Below are 13,860 nucleotides of genomic sequence, written 5' to 3'. Positions count from 1 at the left end.
CTGAAAGTGTAGGGACAACAGTTGCACTCAGCTACGTGATCTTCATATCTAAGCAGGCGAAGTAGTCAAATTCAAACTTGCGTGGGGACACACTGGATTGGAATTTCCTGGGTGGCACTGTTTGTTATTAATTACACTGTTTATTGCCTTGTGTTCCTGTTGCAAGCTTACTCCAAAATTCCCCAGAACATTAATTTGAATATTTCAATCAGCATAATGGGTGCAACAGGGACCTCAGAATGAGGCAGCAAATTTTTTACCCCTATCAATGTACTAATTAATTGAGTCAATATTAGCATGTCCCAGGTCATAGAAATCAGAATTTCAAATCATTTCACTCGATTGCTTACTCACTTGTAAAAAATTCCCTACGTTTTAGACACGCCCAGCAGTTTTATTCAGTTTTCAAGAACATTTTAACTTACCTTCCTCCCTTCAGGTACCATACCCAAAGACTCTGCCTTTGCCAGTATTTGCGGCTGTGGACTTTCATTAGATCTCTCCATGATTATGCTTGGCAAAGTACTGCAGCAGTTTGCTGTTGCTTTCTGTAGTTTGGCTGATCAGGAGACAGTCCTGCTCTTACCGCCTGCTATCAGGTATATTGGAAGGATTTATGGGCTGACGATCAATTCGTTTGGCCATGTTATGAACGTGCCTTCCATGGCCCAGAGCTTCTGACCCACAGGCAGGGACACTACCAATGTGTCACAAGGCCTCCTTTTTTAACTTGCAGATTTTTAAAATATTATTTATCCTGAAAATGGCATTAGTAATTTAACTGGTCATGCAAGTGTCTCTGGGCAGAACTTTCCACTCTGGTACTTAGTCCCATGGCAACAGCAGGAGGTCTGATGGACTCTTGGGCGTAGAGTGTATCGGGTAAACCCACTGAATAGTGGGACGTTCATGCAGCTGTAAGGCTTACGTTGAATCTTGTGGAACCTCAAGCAAAAAGTTGGGCTCCCCGATGTCATGTCCGGGCACCTTACTTAAGAGGTATTCGGACCCCTTTCAGAGCTGCCCTTCTCTGGAAACCCCCTTGAAGAACTGCCCTTTGCTGAGTGACCCACCCCCCCACCCCCCCCAACCTCCCTCGACCCCAGCCTCCCCCCACCACCCCCCCCCAACCCCCCACTCCTCCACCACTTGAATCTCAACTCTCGACCCTGCCCCTTCCTTCATGTGCATACCATCTGCCGTGCGATATAGTGCCAGTGCCTGGGAGACATGGGGGAGACATGGGAGAATGGCAAAGGCCACGTCTAGGGGCAGGTAAGTGAAGGAGATCACCCACACAGGGGGCGCACACCACGTTTACAGATTGGGAAACGGAACGGTCTGATTTGCCGCTGGCGAGGTGGAGGATTTCACGGGGGCGGGGGGGGGGCGGGGTGGTGGGCAAGATTTCAGTCTGCAGCCCCGTTACTCAGCGTTCATGACAATGCAAATGGTGACCCCGACGTTCACCAGCGGGGTAAGGTGACCCCTCGTGAACCCGCCATGAAAGTGCCGAGGGGAAGATTGCAACTTATTTTCCCGCTGGCGGATTTTCGACTTTCTGGCCTCGCTCCGAATTCTCCGGCCCCCCCCTCCCCTCCCCGCCGTGATCCCCAGCGCTGGCGGGGCCCGGAAAATTCTGCCCTCTGATTGAAGAAGTTGGGGGCAAAACTGGAGTTCGCTTCACCCTTTCTTCGGGCGCAAGGAGGGGCAAAAGTCTTTACTTTTGCGGAGCCACATCTGTTGCTGCATTGGCTCTGGCAACAGTCAGGAATCCGGGCTGCACTAAGCAGGTGTTAAACCCCTCGCCCATGCTAACCAGGAGCTTAACGCCTGTATAAAGGACCCTCTTTGAAATTAGTCAGAAATTGATCAAAACACTCCATTTCCTCCTGCAGCCTAACCAGTGTTTGGTAAAGAGGCCGCTGGAGGCCACCAGCGGGACGGAAATTCATTTGAAATTACTTTCAGGTGGAACCAGGACGAGCAGGAGATGGACATTGGGCCTCGGGTGCCCTATTGGACCCAAAAATGTGTCCACGTGGATTTCTCCTGCACCCTCACTTTCACCAGTGTATGTGCAGGGACTTCAGTGGCTCACACCATACATGCAGTGTACACTAAAGCCAACAAATGACAATGAGGAGGTGCTTTGTTTGGTTTCAGCTAAGAAGTAGAATTATTAAGAGCTAAGATTTTATTTTATTTTAATCAACGACTTTAAAGTCATGAATTTCAATACATTCAGCGGCCATTTTTTTTAACTCTAAGCAGTTGCATCTATCAAAACTGGTGTAAATCCAAGAAATCCATGAATGCCGTTGACCTGACTGGGGCCAGGGTTTTTCCATTGTCGGGCGGGCGGAAGTGGCTGGGAAGCCGACCGCTGCCCGCGTTCAGGGCCCGAGCGCGATTTCACGCCGGCGTGCCAATGAAGGCCCGTCCAGTGTGGAACGCGTGCTTCAGCTCTGCCTGTGTGGGGTGGGGGATGAGGAGGTTGAGTATGCAAGTTCCCTCATGTGCCTAGGCGCGCGCTGGAAAAGTTCCCTGAGACGCGGAGACGCCTCAGGGAAATGAAGTGCTTTGCGAATTAAAATTAAAGGTTTTTGGAACGTTATAAGAACATGTCCCATCATGTCGCTCTGCCGTATGAGCAGGGACGTGTTAGCAATTAGGATGACATTTTTCTCAATTTTTTTAACGACGGATCGAAACCTCAACCCACCCGCGGATGAGGTTTCGCAAGAAACGCAAAGGCCGTTTCGGCCTTTTCACCTGTCCGCCACCCCCCCATAAGGTTGGATGGGCAGCAAAAACCTTCCATCAGTGACATCGGTAATGGTCTGAATCAGCTTTTTAATTGTCGGCGGGCACGCTGCTGATTCGTGCCCGTGCCCGGCAACCGAAACATCGCGCGGGTGCCCGCTGGCGTCGGGACGCTCGCCCGATGTCATCGCGCGTCAGTTTACACTCGAGTGGGTCGGGCGTGCGCCTGCACTCTCAGCGAGAAACCCTGCCCTGGGAGCTGGAGCACAGTTTCGTTGAGGGTACGTACAGGCAGATTGGCGCACTAGTCACAGGACAACCATGGCACGACCTGAACACTGGCTTAACTCACTTGCTCCATAATTTCCTAGAACTCCAGCACTCCAACTCAAACCCAATACTGCATGGCACCATTCCCCAGGAAATTCTGCGCCATTATGTGCAGGACAAGTCCTCTGCTTCGCTTGACTTAAGATAATAATCAGAGAACTGACCAAGGTTCTTGGTGACATTAGAAATGATGATACAAACGTAAGTGAACCACAGAACAATCGTAATTGCATTAAAAGATTTTAAAAAGTATGTTGTTATTCTTTAAAGAGTTGGTTGTTAAAATGTTTGATTGCTCTCATGTGGTTCTGCAATATGGACATACATAACTGGCAGACAGGGAAAGACTTAACAGACCTATCAAACCTGTCCCACATTCATGATGCCTGGATTATCTTGAGCAGACATTTCCTAACTCCTAACCACCTCACCCCACCCCCTTCTCCCCAGGTCTCCTTGGAGTGGCAATAAAAACCAGAGAAACCTGAGGTCAATAAGGGGAAAGAAAATCCGGAAACTTCCCCTCTGACCCTCTCAGACGATTGCAACTAGTCCAGATTTACTTTGCGCACATTTTGGTCTTGATAGACATAAATCATCTTCATTTGAATAAACAACTCAGGAAACCTTGACTTTGACAGTTCCTGCGACTTATCAGTGAAGTTAAACAACTCAGAGAAGGTTCGCTCGACTGATTGCTGTGATGAGGGGTTAGTCTTATGAGGAAATGTTGGACAGACTGGGCCTGTATCTCTCGGAGTTCAGAAGGATGTCAGGTGATCTTATTAACACATATAAGATCCTGAAGGAACTTGACAGGGTGGATGCTGAAAGAATGTTTCCCCTTGTGGGGGAGACTAGAACTAGGAGACACAGTTTAAAAATAAGGGGTCTTCCGTTTAAGACAGAGGTGAGGAGAATTTTTTTTTAGAGGGTCGCGAACCTGTGTAAATCTCTTCCCCAGAGACCAGGGAAGCTGGGCCATTGAATATTTTTAAGGCTGGCTTTTAGATTCTTGACTGACAAGGGAGTCAAAGGGTTTAGGGGCTAGGAAGGAAAGTGGAGTTGATCAGCCATGACCTTGTTGAATAGCGGAGCAGGCTCGAGGGGCTGAATGATCTACTCCTGCTCCTAATTCATGTGGTTCCCATGCTCCAAGTGACTATAATCCAAGTGACTCTACAGCATCACTGGATTCACCAAGTTGCTCAGAAGTAGACTAAGGCTAATTTAAAAACAGGGAAAACGGAAATTACTTTCACGGATAATAGTAAACAAATGTGCTCACATGTCTATCCCCTGTCTGCTATTTTAATGGCGACATTAACCCCATTTAAAATAATTGATTTAAAGCCTCCACTAAAATTGTGGACAGACAAATATCATGCTGTTGGCCGTTAATATCACCAACACTAGCTTCTGACTTTATACTTATTGCATGGGAATTCTGACTTGATTCATGGTAAAACACATGTATAAATGTCTGAACTATTTTATATAGGTTTTCAGTCCAGGCCATAATACACTTGACACCTTAGCACACTTGGACTGTTCCATTGGATCTGCTTGTACTTATATTGTAGCACAATGGACTCAGTGTTCAACCTCTATACTTACAGTGTATCATTTGCCTGCTCATAGAAGTTAGTAAAACATTGAGAAATTACTTAATTTGACTTGAAGGTACTGCACTGACAGTGATAAATGGGATCAATTTTCCCACTCCCGCAGAGGCAGGTTAGGAGTTGAGGCTGGGAGAAAAGACAGAAAAAAGATGCGTTGGGTCCACTACCCAACACACTCCTTCCTATGAGCAGCCTTGTCAGAGGTGGAGTGAGCTAGGCAGAGTCTAACCGCCTAGCAGTGGTGGGTGGCCAATTAGGCCCAATTATCGGGCCAATTTGGCGAATGATGCTGCTAATGTCAGGATATCCCTGACTGCAGCTGTGTCCTCTGCTGAAGTTGGAGCGTGTCATTTAACTGGAAGTGGCCTCCTGGCAATGAGCCAAGGGACTATCAATGTCTCCATCACACCACCCTGGGCCCTCAGGGTTGTGACGGCCACAGGCAATCCTGCAGAGAGGTGTCCTCGTGGGTTTTCGCCTGTCTCAGCTGAATCGCCTCTCCCTGTAGGTCTGCGGGCTGGGTTTCACTGTGAATCCTCCCACTAGGCCTGCTGCTTCACTGGTCTGCCTACCAGAACCTTATTTGGAGGGGTTCCCGAAGGCTGCTTCTTAACTGATCGCTCTGGGGAAGATTGTGAATGATGTCCCACCGTAGCCATTTATGGGTTCCTGACCCAGAATTGAGGCCGATATCGGGATCACAGTCCATCCAGGAAAATTCAGCCCATTGATACAGCTTTTCACAGGTGTGAAAGCATCATGATACACAAAAAGGCAGCCATATTTTCACACTGAGATCAAGATGGAATTTTATTATTTTGCCACCCTGCGTTAAAATCTTTGTACTTTTCAGTGTGAACTAAAAGTTTGAACAAGTTAGAAATGGATATTATAGAATAATTTCCGATATTCAAAAAGTCACTGTTCATATTAATTGCCATTTCCTAATTCTTCACAGCTTGGTTGGTTTCTCCAACAGGGAAGTTGTAAAAGCTGTATCAGAAAACTGCTATAGTTCAATCTCGATTGAAATTATATCTGCATGCACTTCCTGTCTGTACAACTTAATTTCCTGTTGTCACATTATTGTCAACTTTTATAACTTTCTATGCCCATGATTATAATAGATTTTTAAAATTTAACCTTGTCATTCTGATTACAATCTGGCAACTGGGTTCCAACAAATAATTTAGTGTGCCTTCTAAATTTTTTCCTCTCCTCTTTTTCTTTGACAGTAACTGAAATTTCTAATTCCTGAAATTTCTTTCCTCATTCAGATTTAATTTCGTAAACATGAAGGAGTCTGATTTTGTTCCCAGCAGCGAATGGATGGTACAAACATTCGTTACACACGTACTTGCTCATAGACTTTCAACAGGCTTTTGCACCAGAAATTTCTCTTTGCTAACCATCCAAGAAGCATGACACTTTCTAGAGGGCATCTGGGATGTGTGTGAACAGGGAAAGCAACTGTGTGTCCCTTTAACCAAACAGATCGAAGAATTGGTGTTGAGCAGTGCAAAACCTGAACCCAGTTAGAATATTTCATTCAATAACAGATGCGTAAAGCAAAAGAAAAGAGAGGGCAAGAAAGGTTAAGAAAGAAAGAGATAAACGTGACAGAAATTCATGAATTATTTAATGTTTTATATTCTTTAACCCTCCGGCAATAATTAAAATTTAAAGGATTGAGAATCCAAACATGTTAAAGTTAATTTTCAGAGCCAGAGAAGTTGTTCAGTAATAATTAAGTCTTATCATGCTGATAAACGGTGCTTACACTGGAATAGATACTCCCTAACCTTTTCTAGTGAGTACCTGTTACATCCAGCTCAATAAGTTTTTAAAACAAAGTTTATTGGTGGAAAAAGATACAAAGGAAGGTGAGGGGCAAATGGAAGCTGGTTGAGAGTGAGGGAGCTCCTGGATTCTCTGGCAACTACTCAAGTGTCAATTAGAGGGATAGCCTTGAGAGGTAAAGGTAAGATGAGTGGCAGCAGAGCAATGGGAGAGGAACATACCAAGTTTGAGCAGGCACTTCAAAGGGAAGGTGATAGAGATAATTGGAGTATTAAGAAGGAGGAGGAGTAGTGGGAAGGTGAAGTGATTCGGGATTCAATAGTGGCAGGGTAACACAAGTTATTAGCGAAGGAGTTGCATCAGACCTGCAGATTTCTAATGGGGTGCCAAGCTGCAACACTTGGGCAGCAAGCTGAAGGTCTATCCTAATAGCCCTGGACTAGGATAGGAAAACATTGGACATTCTCCTGTGCTAATTATTATTCAGTGATCCCTGCAAAAGGGTGCATGGATATCGGAGATGGCCAGGCTCCATTCTTATACTCCCATGGGACAAATAATCAACAAACACTGACTCATTATTTAGTCTCATATATGAAGAATGGCTTCTAGCATGAGGCATGAGTAACCACAGGATTAACAATAGAACTATACCAACAAATGTTATCACCTCCAAGGGAAGAGGGCTAAAGGAAGAAATTGTGGGTATTGGGGAGAATATTCATGGTAACGTGGTTAAGTGAAGGGGTAGGGTTTAAGAGCATTGTTGCTTTGACATTGTAAATAAGGAATTTCCAGGATTTTGGATTCATTTTCAAAAACCTTGTGTCAGTGAAGAACATAGAAGTTCCACATAAGTGTTGCCAGGTATTTCTACAAAGGGGCTTTTAAAAAATTCCACCTGGAGGGTGACTAGTGGGTATTGGTGATTCATGGGGGTGTTGTGGGGGGTGGGGGTGGGGGCACACTGATCTTTGCAAGTTTCTTATTTCTGTTGCCTAGAAGAACCCCATGAGCAATACATTTGGACAGTATTACATTTGTACCCATTGAATATGGTCCCACAGGACTAAAGTACCTGTAAACTTGTACACAAGTTGGTAATCTTAATCAGGGAGACCATAAGACATTAAAAAGAGAAAAATAAAATCTGACTTTTGCAGTAGGGGGCACTCTTTTCAACTTAGGTTTAATGCACATTATTGGAACAGAGTAGAGAGAGGTTTGTGGTGTATTTGGCCATACTAACTTTACATGGGAGCGCTCGATGCTGATATTGGATGACAAAAGTAGAATAAATGCTCCACTTCTTCACAACTGTAACCCCTCACCTCCATGAGAATGAAATCTGCCAAAAATATTTAAGAAGGTAAGAAACTTAAAAGTGGAAAGGTATCTTTCTTTCCATTGGAATGGTTCACAGGAGCAGCATCTTCTTAAACAGGTATTTCTTGATGTATAAATGAGGACTGGATACAACGTCATACATCATGTTGAAATATATATTTGCATATTTTGTGTGTAAGATCAATTTGATGAAGCTGTGTTCTAATTGCTTCCTGTTCAAACCCAGTAATAAGCCTTTTCAAAGGCTCTCTCATTAAGGATGCTCCCATTCAGATCCTTTTTGAACCTAAAAATCTATTTTCTCTGCCACTCAGGGTCTTCTGGTTGCTTGCGATATTTCAAGAAGAAAAATCAGGAAGGGTGACTTGTCCCAGAATTGTTTCAGTGTTGTCCTTGCACTAGATGTCAGGGGTTGCTTCAGAAAAACTGTGCCAACACAATTGATAAAAACAAAAAACTGCGGATGCTGGAAATCCAAAACAAAAACAGAATTACCTGGAAAAACTAGCAGGTCTGGCAGCATCGGCGGAGAAGAAAAGAGTTGACGTTTCGAGTCCTCATGACCCTTTGACAGAACTGTTCTGTCGAAGGGTCATGAGGACTTGAAATGTCAACTCTTTTCTTCTCCGCCGATGCTGCCAGACCTGCTGAGTTTTTCCAGGTAATTCTGTTTTTGTTTTGTGCCAACACAATTGTTGATTGTAGCCTTCTCTGCCCAGATGAAAATATCTTATTATCTTAACCTCCCCATTGAATGGCTCAGCCATTATCATGGACAATATCATATATGGTGGTAATCATAGGCACAGATTTGTGTTTTAATATTCTATGGAACCTCACATAGCTAACTGATGCCACCTGTCTAAACTTGTTAAATTGTTTAAATTGTTCACTTCAAATTGTTAAAAAGGAAAATACCATTTCAACATTTAAAATACAATATCTGTAAATATTTTAATGTCAACATGAATAAAATATACAAAAAAGAGAAGTCATGGGTTATCTAATTATCTGGCACACAAATACAATCTATATGCTTCAAAAGTTAATCAAGCTTTATCATCAAAACGTAAAGTTGATGCAAAATATAGTTTATAAACTTAATCTTATTTGACTTTGGCTGTTTACTTAAAGATTACTTAAACATTGAGCAAATTGGAGCTATCATTATAAAATATAATAAGCAATAACAATATTTGGAAAATGAATGACTAGTTGATTAATAATTTGGCTAATTAAGTCCCATTATTTCATTTGAGAAAAAAACACCAGCAATTTGCTTACCTCAGAACACTGACAAGTACAGCTGGATTATATCTGTTCTCTCAGGTGTTACAAACTTGTGTGCATTACCTCTCAGTATAATGTTCTGAACAGACTGGTGGTTGTTGCTTAAATAGAGAAATGAGTCATCAGGTACAGTGAGAGTGTGTTGCTTATAATGTCATTTGAAAACGATTTGCCAATTTTATTTAAATGACAGTCTGTACAGGACTCTAGCAGAAAAGCAAAACAACTACATGATCAGTAAGTAGAAGGGAAAAGAGAAAAAAAAAACATTTATAATCTTAGTGACTTTCTTTGAAACCTTCATTAAAACCTTTGATAGTTGCACCTAAGAAACTATTGTAAGACTGTGAAGAATGTTACCTATTCTGTGTTCATTATCTACTCCGGACAATTTAGCTTTCCTGTCAATTTGTTGAAGAAAGTGGTTCAATATGCAGAATTGCTAAATGCAGCAATAAGGAACTTGTGTTTGTGTGTGGATGATATATTTTTAGAGCAATAAATGTACCCTTTTTGGAATGTTACCAATATTCTGTTTTGTGACTGTTTTTAAATAATTCATTCCCAGTATGTCACTGGCAAAGCGACAAAGCTCTTAGTTGCTCTGAACTAAGTGACTGGCTAGGCTACTTCAGAGGGTAACTAAGATTCAGTCAAATTGATGTGGGACTGGAGTCACAGATAGGCCAGTCTGGGCAAGGAAGGCAGTTTTCATTCTGTAAAGGACATTAGTGAACCAGCTAGGGTTTCTTTTAATCATAATAAAAACAGAAAATGGTGGAAAAACTCAGCAGGCCTGACAGCATCTGTGGAGAGAGAAACAGAGTTAATGTTTCGAGTCTGCATGACCCATCTTCATCATTTGATATCATCATGGATTTTTTAAAAGTGTATCTCACACACACTTGTTTCCTTTTGGAGAATAGGGGGCAGTGGTGGAAAGCTTCTCAGGCTAATTATTAGCTCATTAGAACACACACCAGGAAGACTCCTACTGTGGCCAACAAGTCCTAGCCTAGAGGCAGAGACACTACCACAATGCCACAAGACCACACTCGCTTTGTGGTAACTTTTCCTGATTACAGCTTTCCTTAAAAACTGAATTCAAATTCCGACTACCTAGGCGGAACTATTAGTCCAATCTCAGCATTCCTAATCCAGTAACATATCAACTAGGCTATCAAATCTGGTATATGGTTATGTAATATATTACATTTTGTTATGTATAAGATATTCTTTGTTATAAACAATATAACAAGAAACTTCTATCATTTAGTGTCTATGAAAAGCATTAGTAAAATTCATACTTTATTCCAATGAGGTATTCCCAATGATGCTACCAATTCTTCCTAAAATATTCTTTATTATACACAATATAACAAGAAACTTCTATCATTTAGTGTCTATGAAAAGCATTAGTAAAATTCATTCTTTATTCCAATGAGGTATTCCCAATGATGCTACCAATTCTTCCTAAAATATTCTTTGTTATACACAACATAACATGAAACTTCTATCATTTAGTGTCTATGAAAAGCATTAGTAAAATTCATACTTTATTCCAATGAGGTATTCCCAATGATGCTACCAATTCTTCCTAAAATATTCTTTATTATACACAATATAACAAGAAACTTCTATCATTTAGTGTCTATGAAAAGCATTAGTAAAATTCATACTTTATTCCAATGAGGTATTCCCAATGATGCTACCAAGTCTTCCTGCTCAAATGCGTTGTTCTCTGGAGTGCTGTGAATTGACTGGCTCCAGTTCATGATGTGGCAACCTCCTTCTCTTCACTCTGCCTTCAAATAAGAGGTGGACAAATTCACTTTGTGCTTTCCCATGTTTCCAGGGGAATGGGAGAGTGAGGGGGGTGGGGGGGGATGTGGGTGGGGGGTGGTTTCAGTATATGGATCACCTGAGCATCTGCTTGACTAGGAAAGAATTGAAAAAAACTACAACTGAACTCCAATGCCAAGTCCACAGTGCAGGAAGCTATCAGCGTATCAATGGGTTGTATTTAATCTGTCTTTTCATGACATGCATCATAAAAATTCTGCAGTGGCTGGATGAAATTTGAACCTTGAACAAAATACAAGAAAAGCTCCTATCTCATATCCCCTTCGTTGATCAGGTATTGTATCTTAGATGCTATCAGCTGCCTACTTTTGGCTGTTAAATTTGATTGGCTTCAAATGAATGCATGCATATAGCGAAGCTTGTGATGAATAGATGAATGCATCATGCTATGCATCTAGTAGAGGGCGGGGAATTGTGAAGTTGTTGGATAATCATACATAACCAACCGGCTTGCTAATGACCTAAAGTCAAAGAAACATGCTGTCCTATCTGATCTGGCCTGTATGTGTCCAACACCAATGCAGTTTACTGATAATTGACCTCTGAAATAGCACAGCTAGCCACACAATTGTACAGAACTACCATCAATGCAGAAGCTGAAGAAGGAAGCCCATCACCAAACCTTTCAGGGCAAACAGGGACGAGCAATAAATGCGGCACCCAAGAATTAATTAAAAAAAAAACAACAAACAATTCACACACCTTCAAGGCACAGCCTGACTGTGTCAGAATCTTGCTTATCACAAGCTAATTGCGAAAGCTATCGATGCAGCTATAAGCATTTGAGGGTCTGGTGATCAATAATAATGATTTCTAGCACCTTGCTGGACTTTGTTTGTCACGAGAGTTGTTAAACAATCCACAAAACAGAGGTCAGAAAACTCCCTTTGAAATGGCATCAGTGTAGTGAACAAAGATGTAGATTTCTTCCCTTTCCATTGTAGAGGTGGTGACACTCGATCAGCCGCACAGAAACCCATCTGAGAGAAAACAACTGTAGACTGGACTAGTTAAAATTGATTTCAAACTATGAGATAAAAGCAAAGAACTGCGGATGCTGGAAATCCAAAACAAAAATATCTGGAAAAACTCAGCAGGTCTGGCAGCATCAGTGGAGAGGAACACAGTTAATGTTTCGAGTCCGCATTCATGCGGACTCGAAACATTAACTGTGCTCTTCTCCACCAATGCTGCCAGACCTGCTGAGTTTTTCCAGGTATTTTTGATTTTAAACTATGTTATGTATGCAGATTTAATACTCCCCCATGTCCTTTTGCACATCTATAAGCCAATGGTTAGAAAACATATTGATGAACACATGGAAATGGTTCTCTACCCTCCAGTGCTTATTATGAATGTATATAATGACACATGTGAACAGAAAATATTACAAAAGGGGTGGGGGTGGAGCAGGAAGAAAAATACATCTGACAGGCATTCCTGCTCTACGTCCCCCTTCATCCGATGTTCCCAATATCACATCACCTTGCTTCTTAGCTTCCTGATTGTTCCGGACAAGATTGAACAACTGATCGCACAACTGGTCTGAGGATGTTCATCGTAGAAATGGTAAAAGTTAAAATACAACTCTGAGAAATTCTAGTCACAGAAGTATGACAATTTTCTGACCTGGTTGCCTTCCAGTCGGGTGCTGTCTCTGGCTGCAGGACATTGGGATTGTCATGAATTGTGGAAGCTGGTTGTCTTGCTCCGTTCTCTGATCAGCACGCCTGTCGAGCTCCACGCTGGTTGTGCAGGTTTGCGGAGCAGGGTGTTAAAGGGGATTTTCTTGAATTCTTCCACGACAGTTGCATTGAGCTGATTTTGTCCATTTCAAAAGGGTTTTAAAAGCCAACTGGGTTCCCACCTGCCTGGAGCGTTATACCTACACTGTTCATTGCTATTTGCTGTTATTCAACTGCAAACTATGGGTATTTCTTTTAATGCCTTGCACATGCTGAATAGAGAGAAGTTGGAAGGGAAGACAAGCGGGTACCAGAGCTATCAGCTGGAATTGGTAGAAAGTGACTGGACCAGCCATATAAATACTGTGGCTACAAGAGCAGGTCAGAGGCTAGGAATTCTGTGGCGAGTCACTCATCTCCTGACTCCCCAAAACCTGTCCACCATCTGCAAGGCACAAGCCAGGTGTATGATGGAATACTCCACACTTGCCTGGATGAGTGCAGCTCCCACAACGCTCAAGATACTCCACACCATCCAGGACAAAGCAGCCCGCTTGATTGGCACCCCATCCACAAACATTCACTCCCTCCACCACCTACAAACAGTAGCACCAATGTGGACCATCTACAAGATGCACTGCAGCAACTCACCAAGGCTCCTTAGACTGCACCTTCCAAACTCACAACCGCTATCATCTAGAAGGACAAGGGCAGCAGACACATGAGAATATCACCACCAGCAAGTTCCCCTCCAAGCCACTCACCATCCTGACTTGGGAATATATCGCCATTCCTTCACTGTGGCCGGGTCAAAATCCTGGAGCTCCCTCCCTAACTGTTGCACTTGCAACACATGGACTACAGCAGTTCAAGAAGGCAGCTCACCACCACCTTCTCAAGGGCAATTAGGGATGGGCAATAAATACAGTCCTAGCCAATGATGCCCACATCCCATGAATGAATAAAGAAAAGTTGGAGGTGGATTGGCTGTGCCTAGCTGTCATTATGTGAAGAAACCTTTTTTTACAGCCAGGAAGCCTAATAGAGGAAGCTCTTCATGTAAGAGACATTCTGCTAAGCACCCCAGCTGCCCATTTAAGAGAGCCTGACTACAGCGCACTGAAAAAGGGGCTGCAAACAATTTCAACATAATT

General features: G+C 42.7%; 1 protein-coding gene across 2 annotated transcripts in view; it reads right to left on the bottom strand.

Annotated features, from left to right (window-relative positions):
* Window positions 1-9,243, bottom strand: part of LOC121281733 (solute carrier family 26 member 9-like) — a 107,043-nt gene extending 97,800 nt beyond the window's left edge. Inside the window, exon 1 of one of the 2 annotated variants that reach the window (XM_041194646.1) lies at window positions 9,153-9,243. The gene's annotated coding sequence lies outside the window, so the exon portion shown is untranslated. Of the gene's footprint in view, window positions 1-7,770; window positions 7,872-9,152 lie in introns of those variants that run through there. The other variant, XM_041194647.1, reaches the window with a different exon arrangement.
* Between the last annotated feature and the right edge of the window lie 4,617 nt (window positions 9,244-13,860).

The sequence above is a fragment of the Carcharodon carcharias genome, chromosome 9 (genome assembly GCF_017639515.1).
Source record: "Carcharodon carcharias isolate sCarCar2 chromosome 9, sCarCar2.pri, whole genome shotgun sequence".
Taxonomy (NCBI): domain Eukaryota; kingdom Metazoa; phylum Chordata; class Chondrichthyes; order Lamniformes; family Lamnidae; genus Carcharodon; species Carcharodon carcharias.
Note: the sequence above shows the minus strand (reverse complement) of the source record. Positions and strands in the feature narration are given on the sequence as shown.